The sequence below is a fragment of the Lepus europaeus genome, chromosome 6 (genome assembly GCF_033115175.1).
Source record: "Lepus europaeus isolate LE1 chromosome 6, mLepTim1.pri, whole genome shotgun sequence".
NCBI classification, from domain to species: domain Eukaryota; kingdom Metazoa; phylum Chordata; class Mammalia; order Lagomorpha; family Leporidae; genus Lepus; species Lepus europaeus.
The window spans coordinates 105,443,631-105,459,655 of record NC_084832.1 but is presented as its reverse complement, the minus strand read 5'-3'; the positions used below and the strand labels follow the sequence as shown (position 1 = coordinate 105,459,655).

Sequence of the window (16,025 nt, the reverse complement as noted above, 5' to 3'; positions counted from 1 at the left end):
GGAGGAAAGGCACGCAGGCCCTGTGCACTGCCCGTCACCGCACCGGTTATTTCATTTCTCCACGCCCTCTGAGATTAGTCATCCGGGCGGTATCTGGCAGGAAATCTTGTACTCTCTCTCGCCCTCCCTGCCTCTCCCTGAAAATGGCTACTTCCACCGCTGTGGCTGGCTGGTCAAGTTCTTGCTATAGAAAATTTTATAATGGAGGCCCATATAACCATCACTTGGTTTCAAAAATGTTACTATATGACCAATTTTGCTTCATCTAATTCCCCACTCCACTCACTAGGTTATTTTCAAGCAAATCTCAGACATCGCATACTTTTGTCCATAAATAGTTTAGTTTGTCTCCTTTTTTAAAAATCAAAACTCAGGGCTGGCATCACGGCATAGCGTGCTAACCTGTCACCTGCGACATCGGCATCTCAGATGAGTGCCGGTGTGAGTCCTGGCTGCTCCACTTCTAATCCAGTGCCCTGCTAATGTGCCTGGGAAAGCAGCAGAAGATGGTCCAAGTGCTTGGCTGCTCCAACTCACATAGGAGATCTGGATGGAGTTCCAGGCTCCTAACTTAGGCCTGGCCCACCACCGGTTGTTGCGACCATTTGGGGAGTGAACCAGTGGATGAAGATCTCAATCTCTCCCTCTTACTATTCCTTTCAGATAAATAAATCTTAAAAAAAAAAAAAAAATCAAAACTCTTAACCACTCTTGAAAATTAACAATAATCCTTAAGAATCAAATATGTAGCTAAGATATTTCCCAATTCTCTCCCAAGTGTCCTTTAAAAGACCTTCTTAGTAAATGTTTTTTTATCTAGGTGACTCTCAGAATCATCATTCTAATTCAACTCCAATAATCTCTACTCTTCCTCCTCTTCCCCAGTCTGATAAGAATTGCTCAACACCAAGTAAAAAGTTACAAATTCTTTGAATTTACTCATAGAAAAATCAGTTCACCATAGTCATTAACAGGCAAGTCTGTATGGAAAAATGGTCCAGGAAGATGCCTGGAGGAGGGTGGGGTTCTGAGAAACCGAAATCACTTGAAGTTGCCTTAAACGTTTTTAAGATAAGCCAGGCATTAAAAAAAAAAAAAAAAAAAAAAAAGATAAAATAAGAAAAGAGAGAGAGAATGAATGTGAATGAATGAATTGAGGAGAAGGTGAGGGGAAGGAAGAAAACGAGGTAAAGGAGAAAGGAAGGTAGGGAAGGAAGGAGTCACGTATTGTGTTCAATTCCAAACCACCTGTTACTCCTCCCCTGTAGGACAAAGAGGTTTCCCAAGCCGCCATGCATGAGGTCAAGTCCCGTCATCTCTCAAACCTCTGTTGTCTCCTCCAGAAAATGAGGGGCTGGGCAACGTGGTGGTCTGAGCCCACGCCCAGCTCTGCCATTCATCCCTCTGGGAGTCCGTGCACACAACGTCCAGATCTCTCTCCCTCGCCTTCCTGTCCCATCTCTTACCATTAAAAGACTATGTGCCACTACCCCCTGAGCAGACCCCAGAGCAGAGCTGGAGGACAGGCTGAGGGGGCTGAGCACAGGTCAAGAGATGGGAAACCAGGGGAGCTCACTTGAGGGGCAGAGCTGCAGGTTACTGGGGCAGGACTGACCCTGGATGTGGCCTTGACTGACAGTCAGTGCTGACTGGCACACAAAGACACCCGCCAACCTGTGGTCCGTCTCCTGGCTTCTGGTTTCCAACCTGAGACTCTTCCTTACCCCCAGAATGGTGCAGAAAATGTCCAAGGGCTTACACCCGGCCTGGAAGGCTGCCCATACTGGCTCTGTATGGCCCTTCCCAGAGGGTCTGAGAATGCGCTACCCGGGGCCAGGACCTTGCTAGAACTGGGTCTGGTCTTCCTCTGAATGAGAGTTACCTTATTCTAGCATCTAAAAACAACAACGGGACCTGAATCCTCAGACTGACCTGGGAATGACACCGAACAAGTGACACATTTACTGAAGCTGAGCCTTCACAACATGTCAGCCCTGCGAAATCATGGTTTTCCAACATTTTAACTGTTTAGTCTCCAATGGCTACATTCAATCAGCAGTAACAAAATAGTCATGACTATGAATAAAAATGACAACTATTACCACACACTAAGGCAAGCCCTCTGGTGGGGGGGGTGGTTTAAAGAGCTTTATTTGCATTCTCTCACCTACATGTTTTATGTATATCATCTCATTTAATATTCCCACAGTCCATGTATAAGTGAAAAGACTCTCAGAGAGGTGACAGTGACATATCTGATGTCACACAGGAAGAATAGTCCTTTTCGAGGAATCATGATCAGAACGCAGTCCTTCATTTCTAAGTCACTGTCGTGAGCTCCCAAGCTTTTCTCCCTTCCTCAGCCTCTGTCCACTGAATCCATCCCATCACTAAGCCTGGCTCACTGAGTGGTCTCCAAACCACCTCCAGTCAACCTTCCTGTCACTCAGCAAACATGGCAGTGCTGTCAGGTACCACACTCAGTGTACAAACCACATAGACCAAAACGTGTGCTGGTGCTCTTGGGAGGCCTAGCACAGTCGCCCTGACACGCAACAGGGGAGTCACAGAGTGTGCAGGAAACATGGAAGATACATGGAACACAGTGCCCCTCTACACGGCTTTGCTGCCAGACATGCAGGACCCAAGCACTGAGCCCTCCCGGAAGTTGATCTGAGCTTTATACTGTTTCATTTAATCCTCACAGCATCCCATGATTATACCCTTTTTACAGTTAAGGAAACTGAGGCACAGGGAAATGAAATGTCTTGCCTGAAATTATGTAGCTCTTAACAGCCAGACTCAGGGGCAGGCATTCTGCACAGCGGTTAAGACACCACACCGCGTGGAATGCCCACATCCCATATGGGAATGCCCTGGGTTCAAGCCCTGTTTTAAAAGGCCAGACCTCCAGCCTTGGCTGTGCAGTTGCAACTCCCTCTGCAGGTGGGCCCCCCAGGGCCAGTGCTCAGAAGGCTTCCCCGTAGGCACAGAACAGCCTAGAGCTGGTAGCTGAAGCCTTCAGAGGGAATGAGATTGCACAGGAAGCCAAAGACAGAAGCACGGGAACACAGCCCCATCGCAGTAGGAGGCAGCAAAAGACGCTCAGAAGAAATCGTCAGGGTTTGTAAAAGAAATAAGCCTGGGTGGTTCCCCAGAGCAGCTTCTAAGGACAATGGACAAGGGAGCCCAGCGCTGCACAGGAGCAGGCGGAGGAGCCTGGAAAGGGATCTTCCGATTGAGCCGTCAAAACAGCACATTGGGGCAGAAATTTCCCATAGCAGAGTATCTGGGCTCCGGCTCCTGACTCTGGTTTCCAGTTAATGCAGACGCTGGGAAGCACCAGGTGTGGCTCATATAATTAGGTTCCTGGCACCCACGTGGGAGACCCCTATTGAGTTCCAGGGTCCTCCAGCCTGGCTCAGTCTTGGCTATTGTAGGTATTAGGGGGGTAAACCAGGAATAAGAGCTTTCTCTCAATTTTTAAAAACACAAAAATAGATTTTTGCTTACAAAGTGTATTAGTTACTCTTGTCTGTAACCACAGATGCAGCTTCAATTGGAGCACCAAGACTTTTCTCCAGCTGCTCCCCCCATTGCTCCCACCCTCCTCCCTCACTCCCTCTCCACCTTGACAAGGCAAATCTTCCTGGCGCATTTTCTACCTGGGAGAGAACAGGGTTCACTCAGGCTCTTCTCACACACAGCCATGGTCTTTGGCTCAGCACAACCAGAAAGATCTTGCCCCTCCTACTCACTGTCTACTTAACCCACTTCAAAATGCGGCTCAAAACCTAACCTTTGTCATGAGTTTCTAAAATTAATCCTAAAGGGAAGGTTTTGGCGAAGTGGTTGAGATGCCACTTAGGGTGCCTACATCCTGTACCAGAGTATCCGGTTTGAGCCCTGGCTCCAGTTGCCATCCGGCTTCTCCCCACTGCTCACCCTGGGGGGCAGCAGATGATGGTTCAAGTGCTTAGGTCCCTGCCACCCATGTGAGAGACATGGATTGAGTTCTGGGCTCGTTGCTTCAGCCTGGCTACTGCAGGCACTTGAGGAGTGAGCCGATGGATGGAAGATCTCCCTGTCTCTCTCTCTCTCTGCCTTTCAAATAAAAATTGTTAAACTTAATTTTAAAATATTATTAATATCAATTTCATCTTGTTCTAAACTTAAAGGTCTTTCAATAGCTTTCACAGTTAAGTATTTCTTGACCTCCAAGTGTTTCCTGGACGTACGGCATGCATCGCCCATTAATAACAGAGCAAGCCTTCTGTTTACTGGCCTTCTGCTCACGAGGTGCTCTGCCCCGTGGCTGCTGAGCAGATTTTTCAGACTTAGACTAACTGCTGGATAATTAGCCAAAGCTAGTTATTTATTAGCAAGTGTGAGTAATGGGGAGAGAAAAACATTTTAAGATGAATACTGTTGATGCTAATCCTCGTAATTTTTGTCCAGGCTGGGTTCTTGTAAGGGAGGAGGCCCACAAGCATTCCTTGGCCCTCAGGATTCGCTGTAACTGGAAGTGTGCGCAGGGAATCTCTGACCCGTTCCTGCCACTGCCACCCTGGTTCTGATGATGTAAAAATGACACATCACAGCAGCACCTTATGAATAACATCTCAACAACATCACTAAATGGAGTTTTCATGCAGTGACTGAGAGAAAAGAAATCTTCGCAGCAGCTCAGGCAGACCAACCCAAGTGCCACAGCAAGGTTCCCAAGTGGGCACTTTCTAAGTAGTTCTCCAGGAGTTCTCCATCTTTCTTTTTTCATAAATAAACTATGTAGACTTTAGATTAACATGAATATAGGATGACACGCTGGAAATCACTTTTTAAAATGAGCTAAAGTTTAAAATGAGTTAAAGTTTCCCAGTTCATTAGACCCAGAATTCTAAGAATTGGAAGTTTTATAAAACAAGAGAATACAGGCCGGCGCCGCAGCTCAATAGGCTAATCCTCCGCCTATGGCAGTGGCACACCAGGTTCTAGTCCCAGTCGGGGCGCCGGATTCTGTCCCGGTTGCTCCCCTTCCAGGCCAGCTCTCTGCTGTGGCCCAGGAGTGCAGTGGAGGATGGCCCAAGTCCTTGGGCCCTGCACCTGCATGGGAGACCAGGAGGAAGCACCTGGCTCCTGCCTTCGGATCAGCGCAACGTGCCGGCCGTGGCAGCCATTGGAGGGTGAACCAATGGCAAAGGAAGACCTTTCTCTCTGTCTCCGTCTCTCTCACTATCCACTCTGCCTGTAAAAAAAAAAAAAAAAAAAAAAAAAAAAAAAAAAAAGAGAATACAGTGAAGTCCTCTATGGATATATCTCAAAGCTCTCCGTTTTGTAAAGGTAACATATCATGTGGGATACACCAAGTCCAGAGCCAGCCTTCTCATCTCTCCTTACAGGCTGATGTTTCTAAGCCATGAGAAGGGCACCACCACCTCCTCAGTGAACCAGCTGACCTGAAAACACAACCTATACTGCACAATGGGGTAGAGGAAGAGTAGACTGTATGACCCACAGTTAGAGGACAACAGCAAGTGACTAGTGTCACAACATATGTAAATCATAACTCTTACTTTGAAAAGACTAAAAACTAGTATACCTGTAAGAACCTCACTGAAAACAAAGGGATTGGAAAGGTTAAAAGGCAAAAGGAAGGAAAAAATGAAAATAAATACAAAAGAAGGAATGCTAATAAACAATGTTTATATAACAAGTGTGCCCAGGTGCAAAGTTAAATAACTTGCTCAAGTAAAAGAAGCAAGCAGGAGTTGAGATTTAATCACAAAGTTGTGATTAAGGCAAAAAAAAAAAAGCCTGCTTTACAATAATTAGGGATACTCCACATTGAAGATTAAAAATCATAAACTTCAATCCACCAACAATACAGCAACTAAAACATAAAACAAAAACTACCACAGTTCAAGGAGAAATTAAAAGAAATGCAATGGTTATGGAAGACTTTAATACTTCCTTATCAATTCTTGGCAGGTGAAATACACACAATGAACAATATGATAAATTTCCCAAATGTTCTATGGAAACTTTGATGGGAATATTCTTCATATCTCATTAGATCTCCATGATTAATCATATAATTTACATCTTCTACATCAGCGATCATGAGATATTTTCTATAAAGGGTCACCACATAGTTTAGACTTTGTGAGCCCATGGAACATTTACCAAAACTGAGCATATTTTAGAGTATAGAGAGAAATCTGAAGTTCAAAAAAAAAAAAGGCACAAGAGTACATATTCTAATAGAAAAGTCATATAAACGGAGAAAAATAGAAACACAGTGCACCGCTCAGAAGGTCAAACACCCCTCAAGCAAAAATACTGCTTAGTTTACTGTTGACTATACCACTTGCTTTCCTCAGGTCAATCTGTGCATTTTTAAACAGCAATGGGCCCGGAATGAAAAGAATAAAATCAAAGTCGAAACTCTTCATCAACCCTGCTGTCCTTATATTACCACTCAGGCACGGAATATGAAAAAAGCAGTTTCTGTAGAGGACTCCCAAGGGAACAGGAGCGGGTATAGACAGAGGGATTAGCATCCTATCACAGGAAAGGAGCTCCCGGCTCCCTTAGCTTCTAACTCACGGCACACGCCCTTGCCTGACCGGGGCTGCGTGGTCCTGCTAAGCTGGGAGGAGAAAACAAGGCGCCGGGACTTAGGGCTGAGAACCCTTTCCAGGAAACCACAGGGCCGTGCTCCTTCCACTCTGCGCACTCTGTCTCCCAGGTAGCGCCTCGCCCCACCCTGCCTCTCCGGCCAGCCTTCCCCGTCCCCAGCGGCAACCGGCACACAAACACTCACGGGTCTCCAGCCCCGAGGTACCCGAAGCGGCTAAACAATGCCCCAGAGCCCCTGGCAGAGGCTGAGTCAGCCCAGCCCCGCGACAGGTGTGGTCTTCGCTGGAGGCTCCGCGGCGCAAAGCAGCCGAGAACGGGAAGTCCTCAAACTCTCGGGCCACCTGCTCGCCCTTCCCGGGGGGCGTCTAAGAGACCATGGCAAGCACAGTTTACGGAGCTCCCAAGCGCGGTCTGGTTGCTGGCGGAAGCGCTGAGCTGCTACCATGGGAGCAACTCAGGGGCCACCGGAGGAGGGGCCGCTGCCGAGCGGACCCCCACCCACAGCCGGAAGAGGGGTTGGAGGCCAGGTGCACTTTTAGTTCCCGGTATTCAGCAGGGCACCCTGAGGGTGCCAGGACAAAATACTGGGAGCTTTCCAGCGTCTGGGTGACGTAGCAGCTGTCACCATCTCCCTCCTCCGGCCGCTCACTTCTTCCAAGACCTTCCTCCCGCTTTTTCTCTTCCCATTTACAATGACCCCCAACCCGCTCACCCCCTGCCTGGGTAGGATTCCACCTGCCCTCCTCCACGTCCGAGCAGAAACTGTTACCTTGACGGTCTTTTTTCTCTCTGACTTTATTTTAGCCTGGGGAGCCCAGAAAGGGCGCCGGGGGAATCTGGGAATCTGAGTTGTCTTAAAGTAGAGGAATTCCTTTCTCGGACCGTTCCGCCCCTCGCCAGCCGCGTTCGGTCCTTCGGGGCCTCTCTGCTCCCCCACCCGCCCCGCTCGCCGCGCTCCGGACTCCTGGTGCCGAACTCACCCCGGCGCCGGGCTTTGGCCGTGAACTTGGCGAGGCTTGCGAGCGCTCGGGTGGCGCACGCTGGAGCGGTGTGCGGAGCAGCGATGCCGCCCTTCCCGCGCCCGGTGGTTATAAAGGCTGCAGCGGCCGGGGCGGGAGCGCGCGCCAGGGGGCTGAGCCGACTGGCCCGGGGCGGGGGAGGGTCCCGGGCAGGGGACACGCCCACTCCGGCTCCGCCGCGCTTCGCGCTGTTGTGGAAATAAAGTCCCAGGACCTCCTGACGTCAGAAGCGGGGTCATGCCCGACTCGGGGTGCGGGGAGCACCCTGCTCGTGCGCTCCTGCGTGGCCTGGGGCGGCCCAGCCAGACATCGGGGCTCGACAGAGGGGTCGCGAGGACGCGCGCTCCGCGTCGGCCCCGCAGGCTGTCCCCTCGGGGTGGAAGCCATCCCCGCCCGCCCTCTCCACCGCTCTCGGGTCCCCCCAGGGCCAGCGCCAGCGCCGGCCAGCGAGAGGGGCCCCAGCTCCCCCGTGAGTTCCCAGGGCCCGAGCCGGCCTTTCTCCAGCCTCCCGCCTCGCGGAGGTTTTCTCCTCATCACTCTCACCCCGCCTTGCGGGAGGGGAAGCCGGGCTGGAGAAAGAGGTGGCCGCCCTCTCCGGCCTCCCCAAGTGCCACCGGGTCCGCAGTCAGCCCAGCGAGTGCCCTGGAGAGAACTGCGGCCAGACCCGCCCTAGCGCTGCCCTGGGCTGGAGAGATCCCTGTCTCCGCTTTCCTCACAGCCTCCCCCTGAAGCCCTGACGCGGCCGGCCGCGGGGAACCGGGGTGCTGGATAAAATCTCGAACCCAAGGAATTCGCCCCGCCCGCCGCTGCCCACCCTTCTGCGTTAGCAAGCCGATCCCACCGAAACTTGGCTTTGTTAACTTGTTAAACAATCCTGGAGAGGCTGCCCCGAACTGTCAGGGCTCTCTGCCCCGGGGCTCCGCGGAAGGGAGAGGCTCGGCGTTCTGGGTGGCTGTGGGTAGCGCACCTGCCACTAACCTGAGGGTAAGGCCCAGGACTCCCAGCTCCCCTCACTTCTCCCCCACCTCAAGGCTCCTGTGCTTTTTCTGATGTGACTCTCAGGCCCCCTCCTCTGGCCCAGTGGTTAACATGCTGATTGAGACACCTGCCTGGGAGGACCTGGGTTCCAATCCTGACTCCATTTCGACTCCTATCTTCCTGGTGATGCACACCTGAGAGACAGCACATGATAGCCCAGGTGCTTGGATCCCTGCCACCTGCCACCCACGTGGGAGACCTGAATGGAGTTGGAGGCTCCCGGTTCCTGGCTGTTGCAGGCATCTGGAAAGTGACCCAGAGGTTAAGACACACTCTCTCCCCCCCCCCCCCCAGCTTTCAGATAAATTCTTAAATTGTTAAATGTTACAGATAAGATGTTACTTTGGAGACCATGTCTCTGCCTTTGTTAAGTTCTTGTCTTACTCCCAAGAAACCACAGCCAATACCCTGAGTCTTGAAACACTTCCTCTGAGACCTACAGCCCAGGGGTCTGCAAGCCCACCCACTCCACTCGCAGGCTCCCGTGGCTGTGTGTGCCAGAGGGGCGGACTGAGTGACTGGGGGAGGTGCTTTCTAAAGTGTTCCATCCGCTCAGTGAGGGCTTCTCCCTGGCCCTCAGTGTCGTCCTCATCTGTTGAGGGAGGAAAATGAGCTAGTTCCCTGTCGGACAACAGAACTCTGCCTCAAGTCACAGATGCGAGGCCCCTATGTAAGGTGACATTTCCTAGCGGCCATATTAAAAGAAGTAAAAAAAAAAAAAACAGGGATATTCATCTTAATTATATATTGTACTTAACCCAATAGATGACAGATATAATCATTTCAACACATAATCCATAGTTTTCAAAAAACTATCATGTTGTCAATCTTTGTCCTCAAAAATGCAGCATAGGGTGAGCATTTATCACAACAATTAAGACAATGCTAGGGATGCCCACATCTCAGAGTACCTAGGTTTGAGTCCCGTTCACTTTTTTTTTTTTTTTTATGGTTTGGGTGTGGTTGATGTTCCCACTAAAGGGTCTTTTATTTTTCCCCAAGATGTTATTTATTTATTTGAGAGGTAGAGTTACAGAGAGAGGGAGAGAGAGGAAGAGGTCTTCCATCCACTGGTTTACTCCCCAGATGGCCACAACAGCCAGAGCTGAGCCAATACAAAGCCACAAGCCAGGAGCTTCCTCTAGGTCTCCCACACCTGCAGGGGCCCAAGCATTTTGGCCATATTCCATTGCTTTTCCAGGCTACAGCAGAGAGCTAGATAGGAAGAGGAGCAGCCGGGACTTGAACCCGTGCCCATATGGGATTCCAGCTTCGCAGGAGGAGGTTTAATTCAGTACGCCACAGTGCCAGGCCCTCCCCACTTCAGGTTTCAGCTTCCTGCCAACGTGCATCCTAGGAGGCAGCAGGTGATGGCTGTAATATTTAGGTCCTTGACACCCAACTTGGGACACCCAGATTAAGCTCCGAGCTCATGGCTTCAGTCTTGGATATCGCGGGTATTTGGGAAGCGAGTTAGCAGACGGGCCACTTTTCTCTGTCTCTCTGCCTTTCAAACAAATAAAAGTCAATAAATAGATTATTTTTTAATCCAGCATGTATCTTATACCTGCAGCAGCAGCCACATTACAAATGTTCACAAGCAACGTGCGGCTAGTGGCTCCCTTGCTGGACAGATCAGGGCTACTCACGTCTGAGGGTTGAGTGCTGGCATGTTAAGGTGCTGAGTCACCACGTCTGGGGCGAGGCTCATGACATCAAGCAAAGGATGTCAAGTCTGAGGTCTGAGGTCACAGCTGAGAAGGTCACACCCACCCTTCCAGGACAGGGAGCTTGGGAAAACCAAATAGGACTGTGGTGTCTTTGCAGTGGCTCCCTGCTCTCTCATGGTGCGTCCGACACATCCAGAGAGGCATGTGAGAGAGCAGCTGGGTACAGAAGCTTGTTCTGGCCGGCGCCGCGGCTCACTAGGCTAATCCTCCGCCTTACGGCGCCGGCACACCGGGTTCTAGTCCCGGTCGGGGCACTGATCCTGTCCCGGTTGCCCCTCTTCCAGGCCAGCTCTCTGCTGTGGCCCGGGAGTGCAGTGGAGGATGGCCCAAGTGCTTGGGCCCTGCACCCCATGGGAGACCAGGAGAAGCACCTGGCTCCTGCCATCGGATCAGCGCGGTGAGCTGGCCGCAGCGCGCTACCGCGGCGGCCATTGGAGGGTGAACCAACGGCAAAAAGGAAGACCTTTCTCTCTGTCTCTCTCTCTCACTGTCCACTCTGCCTGTCAAAAATAAAAAAAAAAAATTAAAAAAAAAAAAAGGAAGCTTGTTCTGAGTGCTGTCTTTGATCCCTTTGCCATTGACTATGGATGTCCACCTGTCTCTTATACCCTCCTTTAGACCTTGCTTTCTCCTTCCATCCCAGGCCAGCACAAATATGGGACCAAGGAGGCACCTGAAACATAAAATCCCAGGAGGCACCACACAGCCGTGAGCTCTGGGCCCTGGAGCACCTCTTCTGGTCCCAGCCAGCACCTGAGTCCACAAAGAGCCCAGGCAGGGGAGGGACTTGAGGGTGGACAGCCCAGTGATTTTGAAATGCCCCTGAGAGAGACAGTGAGAGGGGTGGGGTGGAGTCATTTGTTTCCTGGTCTCCAGTCCTGCTACAGTGGGTTAGAGAGCAAGGTGGAGGGCCCTTGGAAATCAATGGGAGAAACAGCAGGGAGCGAGTCTGAGACCCAAGTCTCACCCCTTTGAGGGTTCCCTGGCTTATGTTTAAAATGTTAAATTTATTTTTTATTTCTTTGAATGATGAGAGAGAGAGAATGAATCTTCTATCTCTGCCAGTTCACTCCTCAAATATCTGCAACAGCCAGGGATGGACCAGGTCAAAGCGAGGAGTTGAAACTCAACCCTCGTCTTCTATGTGAGTGGCAAAGACCCCAAATATTTGAGCTGTCACCTGCTGCCTCCCAGAGTGTGCACCAGCAGGAAGCTGGAATCGGAAGCCGAACTGGGACTCAAACCCAGACACTTAGAATGCTTCATTACTGCCCATCTCTCTGCCAGACGCTGCTCCTTAGAGGCAGCTTCGATTCCCCAGCATAATGACCTAGGATAAAGATCATCCCCAGCTGCTAATGACTGAACAAAGAGGAAAATTCCCAGCAGAGGATGGAGACCGACCAGGATATTTCTCCTGCTCTTATTACAGTCCCCACAACGCTTGATGCACAGGGCGGCTCTGTCTCCTCAGATCATGACTCTGTTGGAACTGCAAGTATCTTGCCAGGTTCCTAACAGCGGCTCTTCTAGTCGGTCCCTAAATACTACAGGAAGCATTCGAGAGCCAACTATGCATCAGGCTTGCAGGGACTGTAACGGAAGCAATACACAGATCCTGCTTGGTCTCTATCCCCTGATGGGAATTTCCCTGTTTGTTCAGTCATCAGCAGCTGTGGAGAATCTCCTAAGGAAGCCAAGCTGCCTCTAAGGAGCAGGGTCTGGCAGACAGCTGGGCAGCAATGAAGCAAAAGCGATGCATTGTGCTCGAGGTCACACCAGAGGATCACACAGGATGATGGTCCCACAAGAAAGGCCACCGGCAGCACCCAGTGCAAAATTCAGGGTGGATCCCACCAAGGAGGAGGTGGAGAGCTTTTCAGATGAAGAAGGGGAGTGGGATGAGGCATAGGGAAGGCAGAGAGGGCAGAACCTGCAAAAGCGCTGAGGCATGGCCCCTCGTGAAGCCCTGCCCACTCAGAAAGTGCGAGCACAAAGTGTGGGCAGTGAGAAACAGAGCTGGACGAGCAGACAGCGGCCAGCCTGAGTCTGCAGTCCCCAACAGCATGAAGCAGGGGACCACCCCGATGAGATGCAGGGGATGAAAGAGCCACTCTGGTGGCCCTAAAACCAGTAGCTGATATCTTGATACGAAGAGGATACAGACATATACAAACACAGCAAAGACAGACAGAAAGAAGAGAGCCACAGGGAATCAGAAGCAAGGATCGGACGCACAGACCAAGGACCACCAAGGACTGATGCAGCCCCCAGAGGTGGGGACATAGGCAGGGGGTGGTTCCCTTCTGTGAGAGAATGATTTCTGTTGTTTCAATCCAGTTTACTGTACTTTGTTAGGCAGTCTTCCCAAACCCCTGAAATGTGGACTGTGTTTGCTTGCAGGTCACAAGTGTAAGAGAGCCCTCTGAACACAGTAGGAGTCCCCAGCACTTCACCTGCAGGTGGCCCCCACTGCAGCACCAGGTGGAAGGGAGAGGAGAGGCAAGGCGTGGAAGGCGTCAAGTGAGAGCGACACTTGAAGCTGGGGAATGCAGCCTGCAGGGCACCTGTGCCTGAGATCAGCACACTGGCCAGCCACCAGCTCTGCCCCTCTCATGCCACTCCTTATAGGACTATTTTAGAAATGCCACAGTCACAGCTCACTTCCCCCCTGCACTGGGGCTGACTCTAAGATTGCATTCACAGCCGGGGTCTGCAAGGTGAGGCAAGTTACGAAGGAGAGCCTCCGTGCCAAAACCAAAGTTACCCTCCCTGTGACCCAGGGCTGGGTTGCAGCACCCACCAAGTGCCCAGACTGGTTCCGTGACATGAAACCCAATGCACCTGCTAGATTCTCCTCTTCCCGCTCCTCAGGACAAAACAAGGCACCAGTGGCTCTGCCTGGACTTCTCCCTCCCTCTGAAGCTGTACTCAGCTCAGGGAGGGAAGCCAGAAGCCAGAGAGGCTACAGGGAGCCAGGACCCTTGTCATCCCAGATCCATTCTTGGGCAGGCCCTATAAGACAGTCTGTTCTCCTTTCCTGCTGCTTAAAGTCTTGTTGCCTGCTGCGGGCTAAAATGACCACATCCTACACTGGAGTGCCTGAGTTTCATAGCCAGCAACTGATTCCTGCTTCCTGCTTCCTGCCAACGTGGACCCTGGGACGCAACAGTGACGGCTCAAGAGATTGGATCCCTGCCACTCATGTGAGAAACCTGAATTGAGTTCCAGGCTCCAGCCTTCAGCCCCAGTCATTACAGAAAATTGCAGAGTCTCTCCATCTGTCTGTCTGTCTGTCTGTCTCTCTCTCTCTCTGCCTCTCAATTAAAGATAAGAGCCTTTTGCCTGACATTGAGGCAGTATATTGGAACGACCTTGAGCCTCAGAATTATGAAAAACTGGCCTGAGTCCTACTCAACAGCTCCAGGGTCTACTTCCTCTTCTACAAAGCGGGACTTCACAACACTCAGTTCACAGGGCTGTGGGGAGCATCAAGTGCAAATACGTCTAGCACGGAGGACTCGGCAATGATGTTCACTGGCTCACTCCCAAGTGTGTGGCCCTAGAGGCAGGAAGCAGCCTCTTGAGCCTGCACATAAAGGACAAGCTGTGCAGCTGACAAAATCATCTTCCAGCATCTCACCTTCGTCAGCCTCTCCCTCACTCCTGTTACCCAAACACCCCTGTGTTTAAATATGTCGTTCAGGGGCACAGAGCGGTTCAAGCCGCTGCCTGCAATGCCGGCATCCCATATGGACGCTGGTTCAAGTCCCGGCTGCTCCACTTCCAGCTCCTTGCTAATGACCTGGGAAAGCAGCAAAGATGGCCCAGGTGCTTGGGCCCCTGCCACCCACATGGGAGTCCCAGATGAAGCTCCTGGCTCCTGGCTTCTGGCTCCTGGGTTTGGCCTAGCCCATTTGGGAAGTGAACCAGTAGGATGGAAGATCTTTCTCTCTCTGTAACTCTACCTTTCAGAGGAATAAATAAATATTTATTAAAAAATTAATCATTAAGGCTGGCGCCACGGCTCAACAGGCTAATCCTCCGCCTTGTGGCGCCGGCACACCGGGTTCTAGTCCCGGTCGGGGCAGCGATCCTGTCCTGGTTGCCCCTCTTCCAGGCCAGCTCTCTGCTGTGGCCAGGGAGTGCAGTGGAGGATGGCCCAAGTGCTTGGGCCCTGCACCCCATGGGAGACCAGGAGAAGCACCTGGCTCCTGCCATCGGATCAGCGCGGTGTGCCGGCCGCAGCGCGCTACCGCAGCGGCCATTGGAGGATGAACCAACCGCAAAAGGAAGACCTTTCTCTCTGTCTCTCTCTCTCTCACTGTCCACTCTGCCTGTCAAAAAAAAATTAATCATTAAGAGTAGAAAATTCTGCAGGATGGCAGAGTCAATCAGTGAAGGGCCTTTCAGAACAAGATTTTATCTTTAAATAACGTCACAGGAAGCTCTTTTAGAAACGTGGCTTACACACCTGAGTATTTAGGACTCAGTGGTTCTTCACACTGCTATCTGTTTGTATCTCATTCCCTAGTTTGAGACCAGGGTATTTGTTCATTCAGTGAATACAAGTTGAAATGCTTGTGCCAGGCCTCCTTCCAAGGGTGAAGATTCTCCAGAAGACAAAACACTGTCCTCAGGCAGCTTCCTTGTTAGTGGGGGGAAGAAACGATCAGGCAGCCCGAGTGTCACAGGAAGCAGAGTGAGGGAGATAGGGTGAAAAGGGACAGGTGTTGTTCTATACAGGGTGTCCTGGGCAGCCATCCAGGGGCGGGCACCTGTGGCAGAGACCCGGAGGCCATCAAGGAGTGAGCCTTGTGGATATGGAGGGTGAAACATCCCAGGCACAGCAGTGGCAGGGCAGGGCCCTGTGCCAGGCAGGTCACGGAGCAGCTAGGAGGCTCCCATGACTGGAGGGCAGGGTGAAAGGAGAGGGCAGGAGAGGAGGTCAGAGAAGCCGGGGGAAGCGGAGGCTGCAGATTAATTCAGGACTTGGAAATCTCCGGGAGGTCTTTGGTGTTTGCCCTCTGTGGGCTGGGAGGATCGGAGGATGGGGGAAATGTGGCCAACTAACATTTTATGAGGGCCACATGCCACTGATTTGGGGAGGCCAGGTGTGCTGGAAGCCACTGGCCAGCAGATGAGGAAGCCAACGCTAGAGATGAAGATTGGCGAAGGTGAAAGCTGGAGGTAATGAAAAGTAGCTGGATTCTTTTTTCTCCTTCTTCCTAAATTTTAATTTATTTATTTTGATTTTATTTGAAAGGCAAAGAAACAGACAGGGACAAGATCTTTCATCCATTGGCCCACTCTCCAAATGCCCCTAACAGCGGGGACTGGGCTAGACAGAAGCCAGGTACCTAGAACCCAATCCAGGTCTCCCACGGGAATGGCAGGGATCCAAGTACTGCTCACTCTTAGCATGCACATTAACAGGAAGCTGAATTGAAAGCAAAGGAGCAAGGACTCAATCCAGGCACATAAAGGATACAGGATGCAGGCATCCCAAGCAGCGACTTAACCACTGTGCCAAACACCCTTCCTTCTTTTTATTTTTTGTTTGAAGAGGAAAGAGAGAGATCTTCTATCTGCTGGTTCA

General features: G+C 51.3%; 1 protein-coding gene across 4 annotated transcripts in view; it reads right to left on the bottom strand.

Annotated features, from left to right (window-relative positions):
• The window catches only part of GPRC5A (G protein-coupled receptor class C group 5 member A), a 65,516-nt gene that overhangs the window by 7,017 nt on the left and 42,474 nt on the right, over positions 1-16,025 (bottom strand). Inside the window, exon 1 of one of the 4 annotated variants that reach the window (XM_062194848.1) lies at positions 7,620-7,703. The exons of 2 other annotated variants lie outside the window; for them this stretch is intronic. The gene's annotated coding sequence lies outside the window, so the exon portion shown is untranslated. Of the gene's footprint in view, positions 1-7,408; positions 7,542-7,619; positions 7,704-16,025 lie in introns of those variants that run through there. One more of the 4 variants, XM_062194850.1, reaches the window with a different exon arrangement.